Raw genomic sequence first — 14166 nt, forward strand, 5'->3', positions numbered from 1 at the left:
TGTGTTTTGGTTCGGATGCTGATATAAGTCCAGTGATTGGCAGTCGGGCTCCACGTTTGCCCTTTTATGTGTGTTTTGGTTCGGATGCTGATGTAAGTCCAGTGATTGGCAGTCGGGCTCCACGTTTGCCCTTTTATGTGTGTTTTGGTTCGGATGCTGATGTAAGTCCAGTGATTGGCAGTCGGGCTCCATGTTTGCCACCTTTTTGTGTGTGGGTGTCTTGTTTTGTTTGGCGTGCGTGAGCCGAACTACGGCAACTCTGATTCTCATGTTCAGATGAGATACGTAGGCACAAGATGCGAGGTCTTGCCGAGTTTGACTAACGACTAACAACTAATCCTTGTTTGCTTTCGCCCTCGTTGCGATCCTTTCTCTCGCCCTCGTTGCGATCGAGACCTTCCCTTTCTCTTGCCCTATTTGCAATCGAGACCCTTATTCCCGTAGTTAGCTGAACTACGTTTTGCTCTGATTCTCATTCCCGATGAGATACGTAGGCATAAGACGCGACGTCTTAGCGAGCACACATCTCTTTCACCCATAGGTACCCGAGCTACGAAGACTCTGATTCTCATTCCAGATGAGATACGTATGCAATGGATGTGACATCCGTGCGAGTCATTTTTCTCTTGACCCTCTTAGTAAATAGTACATTAGATTAAACACACACCCTTTAGACAAGAACAAACAAGAGTGGATCCCGTAGAGTACTACGGATGCGTAGGGGTGCTAATACCTTCCCTTCGCATAATCGACTCCCGAACCCAAGATTTGGTTGCGAGACCTTGTCTTTTCCTTTCCTTCTCTTCAGGTTTACTTCGAGCGTTTCCTTTCCCTCCTTTGGGATAAATAACGCACGGTGGCGACTCTTCTGTCATTCCTTCTTCGCCGGTTGTTTTTTCGCACCTTCTGTATTTTTCGGGTTGCGACAGTGATACACTAGGAGTAGTCATTCTTATGATGTATCTCCTTATAGGTCTCCTAACTTCTCTCTTTGTTATTTTACCACACCTTAATCTCATGCACACTCACACTCAGAGAATGAGAAGTTACAGGAATGAAGAGTTATAAATATTTCAAAAATGCAAAGTAAAAACACAAAAAAAGTTCCACTCGGTGTGCCAATTTATTTACTGTGAAATTTGGTAAACAAATACAAGTTTCTATTAATACTTAAGGGATCAAACTCGAAAGTCTCCTGAAACATATTTGTGTGAATTTATGGTTTTAAACAACATTCTGTGTCGAAATGAAAGGATAACTTCTTCGATTTAGTTCAAAGTTTGAAGAAAGATTTGGAACGAAAGATTTTTAGAATAAGGATAAAAAACAAAACAGAACAAAACAGCAATGCAATGTGAAGTAGAAGCGTAAAATTTAAAGTGAATTTGAAAGGTAATTCAATACATAAAAGTTACTTAAATGTGAAAAGACCATCAATTTATAAATTATGGAACACATGCGTATATTTTCCTCACTCGTTTCTCAAATGCGCAGATACTTTGAGCTTACAGAATATGTGTACAATTGCGGACCCCTTCTCAAATGAACATAAGTACCTTTATATACTACTTTAAAATAACTAGTCAAGCACGGTCGACTAACCTTAACACGACACACTTCATCCCCATGCAGTGGTTCTCTCCGACGAGCCTCCACGTGTCTTCGAATAACCGTCTATATTAAACCAGTTCTCGCTTTTTTACCATCATTCAAATACCTTAACTGCTTTGACTGGTCATAAAGAATCGTTTTCCCACATCGAAGTCCTTAATGTCCATCATGCTCCGACAACCCACTTTAGCATTTTCCACATGTAATGCCCAAGTCGACATTGTTTCCATTGTAATGAACTCCAACCTCAGCCAACATAGCTTAGTATTCAATTTCACTAAGTCCCCGAACTCTTACAATGCCCTTCGACGTGGAATTACTTCGACCGACATCATTATTCGTGACTTTCGACATAGCATCAATTTGGTTCCCCTTCGATTTCAATTCACATGTCCTTCAACCTAGCATAGTCATCATTTCCCCATTAATACTTGCTAATTATAGTCAAGTCGAAAAATTCAAAGTAACACACTTTCAACCGTCTCCCCTATAACTTAATTTAATTTTTATTAAAATATAGTTATAATATTTTTTATACAATTTTTTACAACTTGCGAGAGGTTTAACGTTTAGTAAAAAGGTTTAATAGTTTCTAGGGATTTAACCCCTAACAAAATATTTGACATCATTAATCTGCTACACCACTGACTACCACATGTTTCTTTATGCGACTCTGTGTGCTAGTTAAATAGTTTGCTAGCCTATAGTATTTTGTGAGGGTTAATCTGCAACATTGTTGTGACAGGTTAATCTTCCAAAAAAAAAGTTGCGATGACGTCCATAACGAGATGGTTTAGCCATTAGCATAATTTAACTTGTGAGTTGATTTTTGGCATTGTGAGAGGTTTAATCCTGACCAAAAAAAAAAAGAATTTTCTTGTAGTGCTCATTCTTTTCAATAACTCACAAAACTTTAATTCTTTTTCAATTTTGATGTTTTTCATTAATTCACATTAAAATATATTTTGAAATACATATCGTCTCAATCCCTATTCAACCATCCAAACTTCCAACATCTCAGATTCTCTATTTCTTAAAGCATTGCTACCACGCCTTGCTTCTCCCCCAATAAAATTTAAATTCTTACAAATTCTCATCAAACTCCTTTGTTATATTTTCCTTCTATTCTAACCTTTAAGTTCTTATTATAAGCTTCCTTCACACATTTCATATCATATTCAATTCTTTTATATCGATCAACATATAAAATATAACTACCCACGTAGAAATAATATGTTTCAACCCTTTGATTCTGCTGAATGGATAATTTTTTTTATTGTCAGTCATCCAATGCTGGCTACTCCAGTAACATGTGAACCCAAATATATAAATTTACATATTTCAGAGGATTATCATCTAAGACAGCTTATTTTGGAAATATACTTAGTTGATCTCGAATATTATGAGTTGTTGCTTGTGAAGATAGAACTCGGAGAGTACAAAATATATCTACCACGCTTTAAATACGAATCATGGAATCTTACCTGTCAATGTTGACTTGAAAAGCTCTAAAATATTATCAACATCACATCTCTCTCTCTTGCATTTCACATAAACAGATCAAGACAATCCTTGTGTTCTTTATTTATTATGAGTTGTTTTAGAATTGTGCTTGTGGCTTTACTCTCGTTCCTGTTCTTGCTTCCAAATACCATACGATGGGGAGATGATGGATATGCCATTGTTTGTAAGATTGCTCAGGTTGTTTGTTTTTCAAAATGAAATTTCTGTTATAAATTTAGTAGTGAAAGAAAAAATTAGAGATGGATTTCAAATGCACCATGAATAACCAGACAACATTTGTCGCATACCTGAAAAATTCAGTAGCGTTATTTTATCAATATTTTTAATAAAATTTAGATTATTGGTTTTTTAAAAACCTCCTATGATTACGGCAATTTTTGTGTATCACGGAAAAATTTGGTTGTATTAATTAGTAACGGTTGAGATTTTTCTTACGTTTTTGTAGGGTTGTGATTGCACCTACAACTCTGGGTAGTTCATATTGATTCAAAACTTGTATAAATATGCATGATATGATATATTATTAAAAAAAATCTCAGAATGTCTCAATATTGATATATGTTGTTTGTGTACTTCAACCACATGAATCTCACATGAATCTCTAGTTGTTATGAAATTCAAACTAGATAATTTTGTCTACAAAGAACACCTCTCTTTGTGTTCTGAAATCTAAATTGGATAATCTTGTACACCATACCGACAATAGAAATGTGGTTAAGATCGAGTATCGTTCACCATCAATCGACAATGAAGGGAAGATTAGGTTCAATAACTTTGAACTGAAAAAGAATGAACATTTAAAAGTCATGTGGAACACATCACCGATACAAAATAAAATGTCTAATCGGGGTGGATGTGACAATTATCATATTTGTAGACGATAATATCAAGATATTGAAACGCCATGAATCATCTAGTACTATTTAAGTTTTATTCATGTTATTTTCATGTTAAGTTATGCTAAGAAATATTTGTATTAAGTTATGTTAACCTGCAGTAATCTGATTATAATTTTTATCTAATGAAATGTTAAACTAAAGTGTCAAAAATATACAAATAATTCACTACAAATCTAAAATAATATTAGAGATAATAAATAATGAAAAACCTAATAAAATATATACATGTCCAATGCGGACAATGTGTGTTATCAGAAGTGCCAAACATACATATCACTAGATGGATTTTCTAAATTCATGAGATTATCTGAAAGAAGTGTGATCCTCTACAACCGTTGTTGGTCACTCATATCAGGTGGAGGCGGTGACATGTCATCTGAAGATCCTCCATCATAGGAAGGTCTAGCATTGTCAGCAGAATGAGCATGTGGATGATGCGAGAGTGTGATATTGCAACATACCACTCTAAGTAACCATCCTCACACATGTCTGTCACAAATGAACGAGAAATGTTCATATATTCAACAATGCACAAGAAAAAGAAATTACACATACAAGATGTCTTTGATCAATAAGAACTAAATAAATAAAACATAATAAATATTAATACCTGAAATAGACTCGTATAACCAGCAAGATGCCTCGTCCCAAAGACAGTCGCTTCTCTAAGGGCAGTATATAGCATCTTTAAAGTAGCAAACTCTCATGCCTAGTTGACACGTCCAAGCTCAGTAAACAAGGAGATGTATTTAACATCGATGTATACATGACACTTATTCGCTAGGATAATACATTCTACCATATGCAACATGTATACTCTAGTGGTTGCCTCAAACATAGAGTATTTCGCCAGTGTATGATATGTATCCTAGAGTCAAGAGGGACGAAAGTGAGACGACCCCCTGTTAAAAGTAAACTCCGCCATGACCATGACCTTGATGACTCTAAAGTACTGCTCAAATGTAATACATACAAGCTCTTGATTAAGGAAAGGAACAGTAAAAAGTTACTTCCAGGGGAAGATGAAAGAGGAAGGAGACATCATCCATGGTAATCGTCATCTCACGAAATGGAAGATGAAAGAAGGATATTTCCTTATGCTATTTCTCAACAAATGCACATTAAAATGGAGCGTCGAGCATGGTCACCTTTGTTCATCCTGAGACTCCAACTCCTCACCAGACTGAGTCGTTTCCTCAATGTCAACATGAGTCTCCAACTCAGTTTCAACCTCAGTTTCCACCTCAGTGTCAGCCCCAGCCACCTCTATCTTAGTCTAAGCATCCACCTCAGTGTCAGCTTGAGCCTCAACCCGAGTCTCTATATCCTCCTGAGTATCAGGATCTACATCAAAATCTCCCCCCATCCAACACTACCTCCTATATGCTGGAGAAAACGGGGTGTGTGTGACTACTCAAACATGATACTCCTATACGAACTGGTGGGGACTACTCTACCCATCAGGAGTTGCGAATCCTCCCCATCATCTGCCATGCACGATGAGAGTCCTTTACAACTCTGTTTAGCTGTCGAGAAGCAAACATGTCGTCTTTTCATCTGGTCCTCACTTAAAAAAAACAAAGAAATATAAACTACTAGATTTTTAAAAATCCAAAAATAAACAATAAACTAACCATATTTTTTGAAAAAACAGATTACCAAATCCTCTTCTTCCGAAATTTTTGAAATATTCGGTAAGTATAAGCATTTTTACCGGACATTTCATAAATGTGAATAAATGTATGTGGCTTAATCGGATTTTTTAAAATCTCTGATAAAAATACATGTAAAATTAAGGATTTTTACCATAAATTTTGAAAAACCCCGTAAAAATGTATGGTTTTCGTAAATATGTGATATACAACATTAAATATCCGGTAAAGATTTAAAGAATGAACATAAAAATGGACTTATTTGAAAAATTTAGTAGAATTCAAAATATCCGATTAATTGCACAAGTATTCTCAAAATTCCAAAATCTGACTAGTGATAAGAGATTTTTTTTTCTTATTTTAGCTAAAGAGTAATATAGGAAATACAATTTTTTTAGAGTTTTAGGTATAGTTTTAGAGGTATCTGGTTAAATACTCAAATTCAGGATATACCAAAAAATCGAATGAGACTACCCTTGCAATCTTCCATGCCTCTGATAGATAAACAATGAGTTCATAAAAGCTTTAGAAGGTTGAGTCGCTGGTGCGGTGAAACAATGGTTCATCAAATTAAATCATATAAAAAATTATTGATACATGTGAGATGTTATCTCATAAGAACGAATAGGTGTTGACAATGTCTGAATTGATCTTGTTCAATGATGGTTGAGCAAACCGCGCATACAAAAACATAAAGAAAAATTCGAAAATCACTATTCAACCATTCAAATTTCAACACCTCAAATTCTCTATTTTTTAATGCAAATTCTCGTCAAAGTCCTTTATTCTATTTTCCTTCAATATTATAATCTTAAGTTCTTATAAGCTTCCTTCACCCATTTCATACCTTATTCAATTCTTTGTTATAGATCAAGCACATAAAATATTACTTCACACATAGAAATAATATAGTTTCGAACCTTTAATATGTTTAATGGACAATTTTTTTTATTGTCTGTCTTCCAATGCTGGCTATTCCAATAACATGATGTGAACCCAATTATACTAGTTTATATATTTTAGATGATTATCATCTAAGTCAACTTATTTTGGGAGTATTCTTAGTTCATCCGAATATTATGAATAGTGGCTTGTGAAGATAGAACTCATACATAGAGTCTAAAATATGTACCATGCTTTAAATACGAATCACGGCATCTTACCTAATGTTGACTTGAAAAGCACTCAAATATTACCAACTTCACAAATATATTTCTTGCACTTCAAGAAACAACAGATCAAGACAATCCTAACTTGTGTTTTTTATTATGGCTTGTGGCTATAATCTCATTCCTGTTTTTGCTTCCTAATACCACAGGGTGGGGAGATGATGGACATGCCATTGTTTGTAAGATTGCTTAGGTTGGTTGTCTTTCAAGATGAAATTTCTGTTATATAATTTAGTAACACTACGCCAAATAAGGGAAAAGAGGGCGCTTATTTTGGCCTATAACAGCGCTTTTAAGCGCCCTCTAAAGTGGCGCTGGCATAGGTAAAGACAGCGCTTTGTTTTCCTGGAGAAAGCGCTGTCTAAAGTGGCCACATTATAGTGCGCTTTCAGAAAAAAGCGCCCTCTGGAGTGGTCCATAAAGGGACACCTTAGAGGGCGCTTTTTGGAAAAAGCGCCCTCTAAAGTTGTCAATGTAAAGTGTTTAGAGGGCGCTTTCAGGAAAAAGCGCCCTCTAAAGTTGTCAATGTAAAGTGTTTAGAGGGCGCTTTCAGGAAAAAGCGCCCTCTAAAGTTGTCAATGTAAAGTGTTTAGAGGGCGCTTTCTGGACAAAGCGCCCTCTAAAGTGTTAGTTATTTTAAAAAAAATTGTTTGAAAAACAGTGGATATTTAATTGGTAACCTGTTCGCATGCTGCAAAAGTGTAAAATTCATATTGATTTCATCCTTTAATCCAATGTTATACACCATTAATCCATTGATATATACAACATGAATCCATTTATATACAACATTAATCCTCCATATATACAACATTAATATATGATTCTTTGATCAACAATATACAACAACATATTCATGATTTAGTAAAAGTACAACAACAATATACAACATATATACAACAACAGCATACAACAACAACATTCCATACATATATGTACAACAATATACAACCTAGCTATATGATTCTTTGATCAACAATGAATTGACACAATTCATCCTTCATTTCATCCAAATGAGCTCTTGAGTAAGATTTGTATTCCTCAAAGTACTACAATTAAGAGAATAAAACATATTCATGATTTAGTAACAAATTAGATGAAATATCCGATAATATTAAAATAAACCCTAAGTTATTATTCCATACCATTTTTGGGATGTCTATACGATTCAACGCAATGATATCTCTCATAAATCTCAATACAAAAAATCCGCAATCGACCGAATTATTTTGCTGAGGACACTACACAGAAAAACAAACAATATATATATATATAGTTAATTTCTTACAAACACTATTACTTCTTTGACGTTTTCCAAGATAGATGGCAGAGTCGACACAAAGTTGGTGGCACTCCTATTTCCACTTGCAGAACCAGAATCAGAATTTTCAACTTCACTTATGTAGTATCTAGCGCGGAAAGCTAGCAACTGTGCATAATAGGCAGGAGGAACTGCATACAAGATAACATTTTTGTTAAACTAAAGTTTTGTATAGCCTAAAACAAAAACAAGCAAAGGGAATCGAGTAACAAACCTATTGAGACAGATCGAGTACACCTCGCATAACTGAATGGAAAAAAATAGTATCAGAAGGCTTCTAAAATTAAATGAAAACAGTACAAGTTTAGAAAACATTAATTAAGATTAAAAAAGCAAATCATATCATTATGTGTAGCACAAGTTATTGGTCAAACTCTGTAGCTGGTCTGCAGTGAATTTATTTTCATCATACAGCACATGATAATGCGTTGGTCGACTAGTCCCCTGCAAAAAGAACACGTCCAAATGCAAATAACACAGAACTGTCAAAAGGCGATTGAGCAACAAATAGTAAACAATGGCATAAAGTTAAATGACATAGCTAATATTACCTGAATTCCTGCATGGCTGTTAAGGTAAAAATCAAATTCCCTAGGGTGACAAATGTTGGTGTCTACCACGGTTCCTTTGACAATTTAGAACAACAAAATCAGCAAAAAGTGATAAATTCAAATGATAATATATACCAGCTGCGTTGAGAAATATATTGAAAAAACCTGGCATAATATTTCCACTTCTATCGGTCTCTTTGGGGTTGACAGGAAAGAGACGGGTGTGATGTCTCTTTTGGACCACTACAAAAGTAACTTTAGGTAGATACCCATCCTCTATTGAGACACAAGCCTGATGAAAAAAAATTAAAAATTAAACGCAGAGAATTTAGTGGTGTATTTTATGAACGACAAAGCAACAAGAAATCAACTTTGAGAAGTCCTAAATTCTGCCTACAATACAGGGCTGCAAAGTTGATGCAACAAAAAACAGAGTGTTTCTGTGTTCACCGTGTACAGCAGCAGTATTCTGCTTCAACAAATTTTCCTTCCTCATCCTTGAGAAATTTGTTGGACAAAAAGGATCGAAATCCTCGGAGTCTTTTTCCGGCCAATTGAATACAATATTTTTGCCGGCTTTCATCGATGTGAAAGGATCTCTAAAAAACATACACATGGAGTGTGTTATTATAAAGTAATATTATAACAATATATCGTCAACAAATAGTCAACAAAAAAAACATATAACAATATATGGTAAGTACCTGTATCTCCGACCATATTTTTTCTTTGCCAACCTTCAAGTCCGGACTTCTCCAATTATCACATGTAATCGGAATATGTTGTCGAACAAGGAAACCAATGTAACTTGCCAACATTGAACCGTTAGGCTCAATTAGTTGGTCTTCAGCACTCCAATGTACTTCAAATTTTACACCCTTGTCTCTTGCACGAATGATTGACTTCGTAACAGTCAATCCTCGTTTGATTTCTTTTTCAACATTGTTACGTGATCCATTCGCGTCATGGGTATCGTCTTGGTTAGCCATTTTATCTGTAATATAGAAATGATTCAATAAGACCCAAGTAAGACAATGATTCAATACGTGAACACATTAACATACCTTCCATTTCTCTCATGTTACAACAATCTAAACTCTTTTTTTTTATCATTATTGAATACAAACTCACACACACCTACTGCATGCAAAAGACCAATGCAAACTTATGGTGTTTGGAACATGAACAAACTTGCATCCATAATCATCAAACTTCCAAGCACAAGCTCAAACACACTTCAAATGATATCAGTTTTCAATCAGAAATAAAAAACTCAGTTTGCCCTAAACAACATTAATCAACATAATTCACAAAATGTAAAACTAAGTTTAGAAAATGCCCTAATCAAACACATGAAGAAAGTGAACGGTAACGATGAAGAAGAGAAATACCTTCAAGGTGACGGTAACGATGGAGAAGAAAGTGAACAGTGACGGTGGACGCAGATAACTCAGTGAACGTGAACGCAGCAACAGAAAAAAGCGACGGCGAGGGAGGGAGAACGAACGGAGGACGAGAGTAATCGCAGTAGAGAGAAAATCCAGTTACGTAAACGAAATAGCTTATAGAGAGGGAAAATAAAGAGACATGCAGTATATGTTATAATTTTAATGTTTACTAAAGGGGACCTTAGAGGGCGCTTCTGAAAGCGCTCTCTAAGGCTTTCCAAAAGCGCCTTCTAAACTGGAAATGTACATGGACTTAGAGAGCGCTTTTTTAAAAGCGCCCTCTAAGGGTAACCTTAGAGGGCGCTTTCACTAAAGCGCCCTCTATTGTTGTCCCTCCATTTCCTCATTATTTTTTTTTGGCTTCACTTTAGAGGGCGCTTTGTTACAAAAGCGCCCTCTAAAGGGGGCCTAAGAGGGCGCTTCTAAAAGCGCTCTCTAAGGCTTTCCAAAAGCGCCTTATAAACTGGAAATGTACATGGACATAGAGAGCGCTTTTTAAAAAGCGCCCTCTAAGGTTACCCTTAGAGGGCGCTTTCAATAAAGCGTCATCTATTGGTGTCCCTCCATTTCCTTATTATTTTTTCGCTTTACTTTAAAGTGCGCTTTGTTACAAAAGCGCCCTCTAAAATGCGCTGTCTATTCCAATAGTATGCTCCTTATTTTTTCTCTTCACTTTAGAGTGCGCTTTTGTAATAAAACGCCCTCTAAGGGGCGCTGTCTATTCCAGTTTTTGGCGTAGTGTAATGAAAAAAAAAGAACAAGAGATGGATTTATAATTTGTTAATATTGATTGAAATAGGGTCGGCTGAGCAATGAAGCTGCTAAGGCTGTGAAAAACTTGTGCCAAAATCTGCAAAGAATGACTTGGCAAGTCAGTGTTCATGGGCAGATCATTTGAGGGTTATTTTTCCGAGGTCGTCTCCTTTGCACTTTGCTGATACTCCTCACAACGTTTGCAGCTACAACAACAAAAGTAACAATCTTTTCTCATTCCTTTTTCATATTATACATGCTTCAAAGTTTTAGATTACTACTATTGCAAAAAAATACTATATTGCCTATGTATTTTAATGTAAATTTTTACCTTGTCTGTTTTTTAAGATTTTTTTTATTTAACTTTCTTATATTTTTACAAATATATACTCCGGGCCTAGTTTAAGGTAGAGGTGGCAAATAGATTGAATTCGGATGGTAATATACTATAGATTAAATTTATTTTATTAAATAATTTATTATCACTACTAAAAAACAATCAAATTCATTAATATCATATATTAATGTATGCATTTCAATCAAATTTATAAACCAAAATATAACAATTTTTTAAAAAAATACTTTTTAAGATAGATTCTTTATTAGTTCCAATAAAATTTAAAATTATTGTTATTATTAAGTTTGATTACAGTTTTTTTTTATTTTTTTTTATCTGATTTACGAAATAGATCTCCTATTTTAAATTTAAATATTTTTTATCCCTATCGTATTTTTATACTTAAAATTAACTAAGGTTTCATTTTTTAAATATAAGTTTCTTTTTAAACATGAAAAACAATCGTACATAAATCTTATTTGTAGAACTTTATAACTAAAAATATAAGTTAAAAATCGAAGATCTCATTGATATTTTATGAAAATATATGAGAGGGGAGTCAAAATTGTTTAAATTTAAATAGAGAGATTAGCTTTGATAATCAGATATTATTTGGGGCATTAAAACTATAATTTATTATTATTATTATTATTATTATTATTATTATAAAATATGGGTAATGCTAATTTGTGCCCCAAGGGCACATGTTAAGAAATTCATAAATAGAAAATTTATTTTGAAAAAATAAATAAAATTATTAATTATAAATTTATAATAAATTTAATATACAATTTTTAAAAATTTATTTCTTTATTTATCTCTTAACTTGTCCATTTGGAGTACAATTTAGCATTATCCAAAATTAAATAAGGGGAAAAAGAAATAATAGAATAATTGACAGTATATTACTTACTGTATTGATTTTGACGGAAAAGGATATACATAGATAGACTTCCTGCTTCTTTCATAACATCAAATCCATTTTCTTGAATATGCTTCAAATCAAAATACAAACACAACAACCAACAACTTTATTCAACCTTATTCTCTAATTCAAATTAACATCTACCACCCATCTCCTGCTTCAGATCGAAGGACGGTGGTATAACGGCGGTGTGCGGTTTTAGAGGTCACGGTTGTGGTGATTTCGGTGACGAAGAAGGTGATTACTGCATCTTTCAGCGATGATGAAGGAGAGGCGTTTGCGGATGGAATGGGTGAACGACGCGAAGGTGCACGACAGAGGGCTTGGATCGCCGGCGAGGAGGTTCTCGCGGAGGTCGGAAGCGTGGTTCAAAGGTAAGTTCCGTTAGTTTGTCGATTCTCAACTCGGTTTCAATTTTGAATTTTGACTGTTTCAGAGTTTGGTCCGAGTTTGTTTCAGATTTGTTTTTGTTTCTGTTTTGATTCTTGATTCAATCCAAAATTAGTTTCGACTTTGTTTAGATTTGTTACATTTCGGTTCAGATTTGGTTAGAATTGATTTCATACTACTATGATTTTCGACTTGGTTTCGGCTCCCCTATTGTTTAAAATTTTTAACTCGATTCGAAATTGGTTGTCTTACTGTATTGATGTTGGATTTTTCAGTGTTGGTTTCGAATAGTTTTGACTCGGTTCAGTATTGGTTAGGCTATATTTCGGGTTGAGTTCAAACTTGTTTTGTGTAGATTCTTTCCATAAATGGTTCGTGTTTTTGAAATTTTCAGAATAGTACAAGTACAACTTGAATGGTTGAATTTGTTTTTTTCCTTTTGACAAATTATAGCTATTGGTTTCGAAACATATTTATGAGTTAATTTTGAAAAATAAGTTGTGAGTTAATTTTGAAACAGGTTTTGATTTCGGTTTTGGTTCTGTTAGTATTAATTAGTTTAGTAATCAAAATTTTGATTCATTATTGATTCAGATTGACATACAACACATAATATAACGGCTAACGCCAGTGTTAAGAATTTGTGAATCTTATCTGAGATCAATTTGTTTGTTTGTTCGTAGGGGTTATCATGGAAGTTAAGTGAGGACTTATATCGACTCCTTCAACTTCATAAGAGCATAGTAAAGCTAAGCAATTTGTTTGTTCCTATACATGAGAAAATATTGGATATCGATATCTAGAGACATACCCAAAGGAATTCTAGATTCCGATGAACTTGTAGGATCGAGGTGAATGTTGCTCTTCCAATTCCGCTTCCACTTCTTTTCACCTTTTTCAGTAGTCTCTAAAATTGCTTGTGCGTTTTCCTTTATTGCAGCCATGAGTCAGTGTTGGTGTTGACGGTCACTTTCCGGTGATTTTTTGCAGCAGGGAAACTTCTTCTCTTCTTTCTTCTTCTAATTTTAATTTTTATTATTGAATTGCTGTTGTAGATTTTTATTGAATATTTGTTTGCTGCTTCTAGTTGATGATATAGCTTATTTCTCATGTTATAATTATCCATAGTTAAAACAAAACAAACTTTAGGATTACAAAGTTTATAATTTGTATTATAGAATGTGTAAAAAATGGATTTTTATCTTTTACATCGATTGATAAAATTACTATTGTGTAGATTTTTGTGTATGATTAAAAAATTAGTTACTTGTAGTTCTTTTTTAATCTTATAATGTAAACCATTAACTCATGAAATTTTGTATGAACTTATAATTTGAGGTTTATTGGTAAACATTGATGGTGTTAGTTAAAAATAATGCAAACAATAAAAATTTGTATGTGAATTATGAGAAAAGAAAACCAAATAGTAACCATGATAAAAGTAAATGAGAAGGCTTAAAAATCATCATACGGTAAAAAATTAAAACTTAAAAAATAAAATTTGGGACCATTGAAAAAGTTTGAGAAATTAAAACATAAAAAAAAAAATTTGGGACCTTTGAAAAAGTTTGAGACTATGTGGGACT

General features: G+C 34.0%; 1 long non-coding RNA gene across 2 annotated transcripts; it reads left to right on the plus strand.

Annotated features, from left to right (window-relative positions):
* The first annotated feature begins 12163 nt into the window (after positions 1-12163).
* LOC127119018 (uncharacterized) lies at positions 12164-13816 on the plus strand. Of its 2 annotated transcripts, XR_007802554.1 has the most exons (3): positions 12207-12564; positions 13264-13431; positions 13521-13816. It is a non-coding gene; the product is annotated as an uncharacterized LOC127119018 (long non-coding RNA). The 2 variants fall into 2 exon arrangements; XR_007802553.1 differs by having other exon boundaries at positions 12164-12564; positions 13264-13816.
* Positions 13817-14166: the final 350 nt, after the last annotated feature.

The sequence above is a fragment of the Lathyrus oleraceus genome, chromosome 2 (genome assembly GCF_024323335.1).
Source record: "Lathyrus oleraceus cultivar Zhongwan6 chromosome 2, CAAS_Psat_ZW6_1.0, whole genome shotgun sequence".
Classification (NCBI taxonomy): domain Eukaryota; kingdom Viridiplantae; phylum Streptophyta; class Magnoliopsida; order Fabales; family Fabaceae; genus Lathyrus; species Lathyrus oleraceus.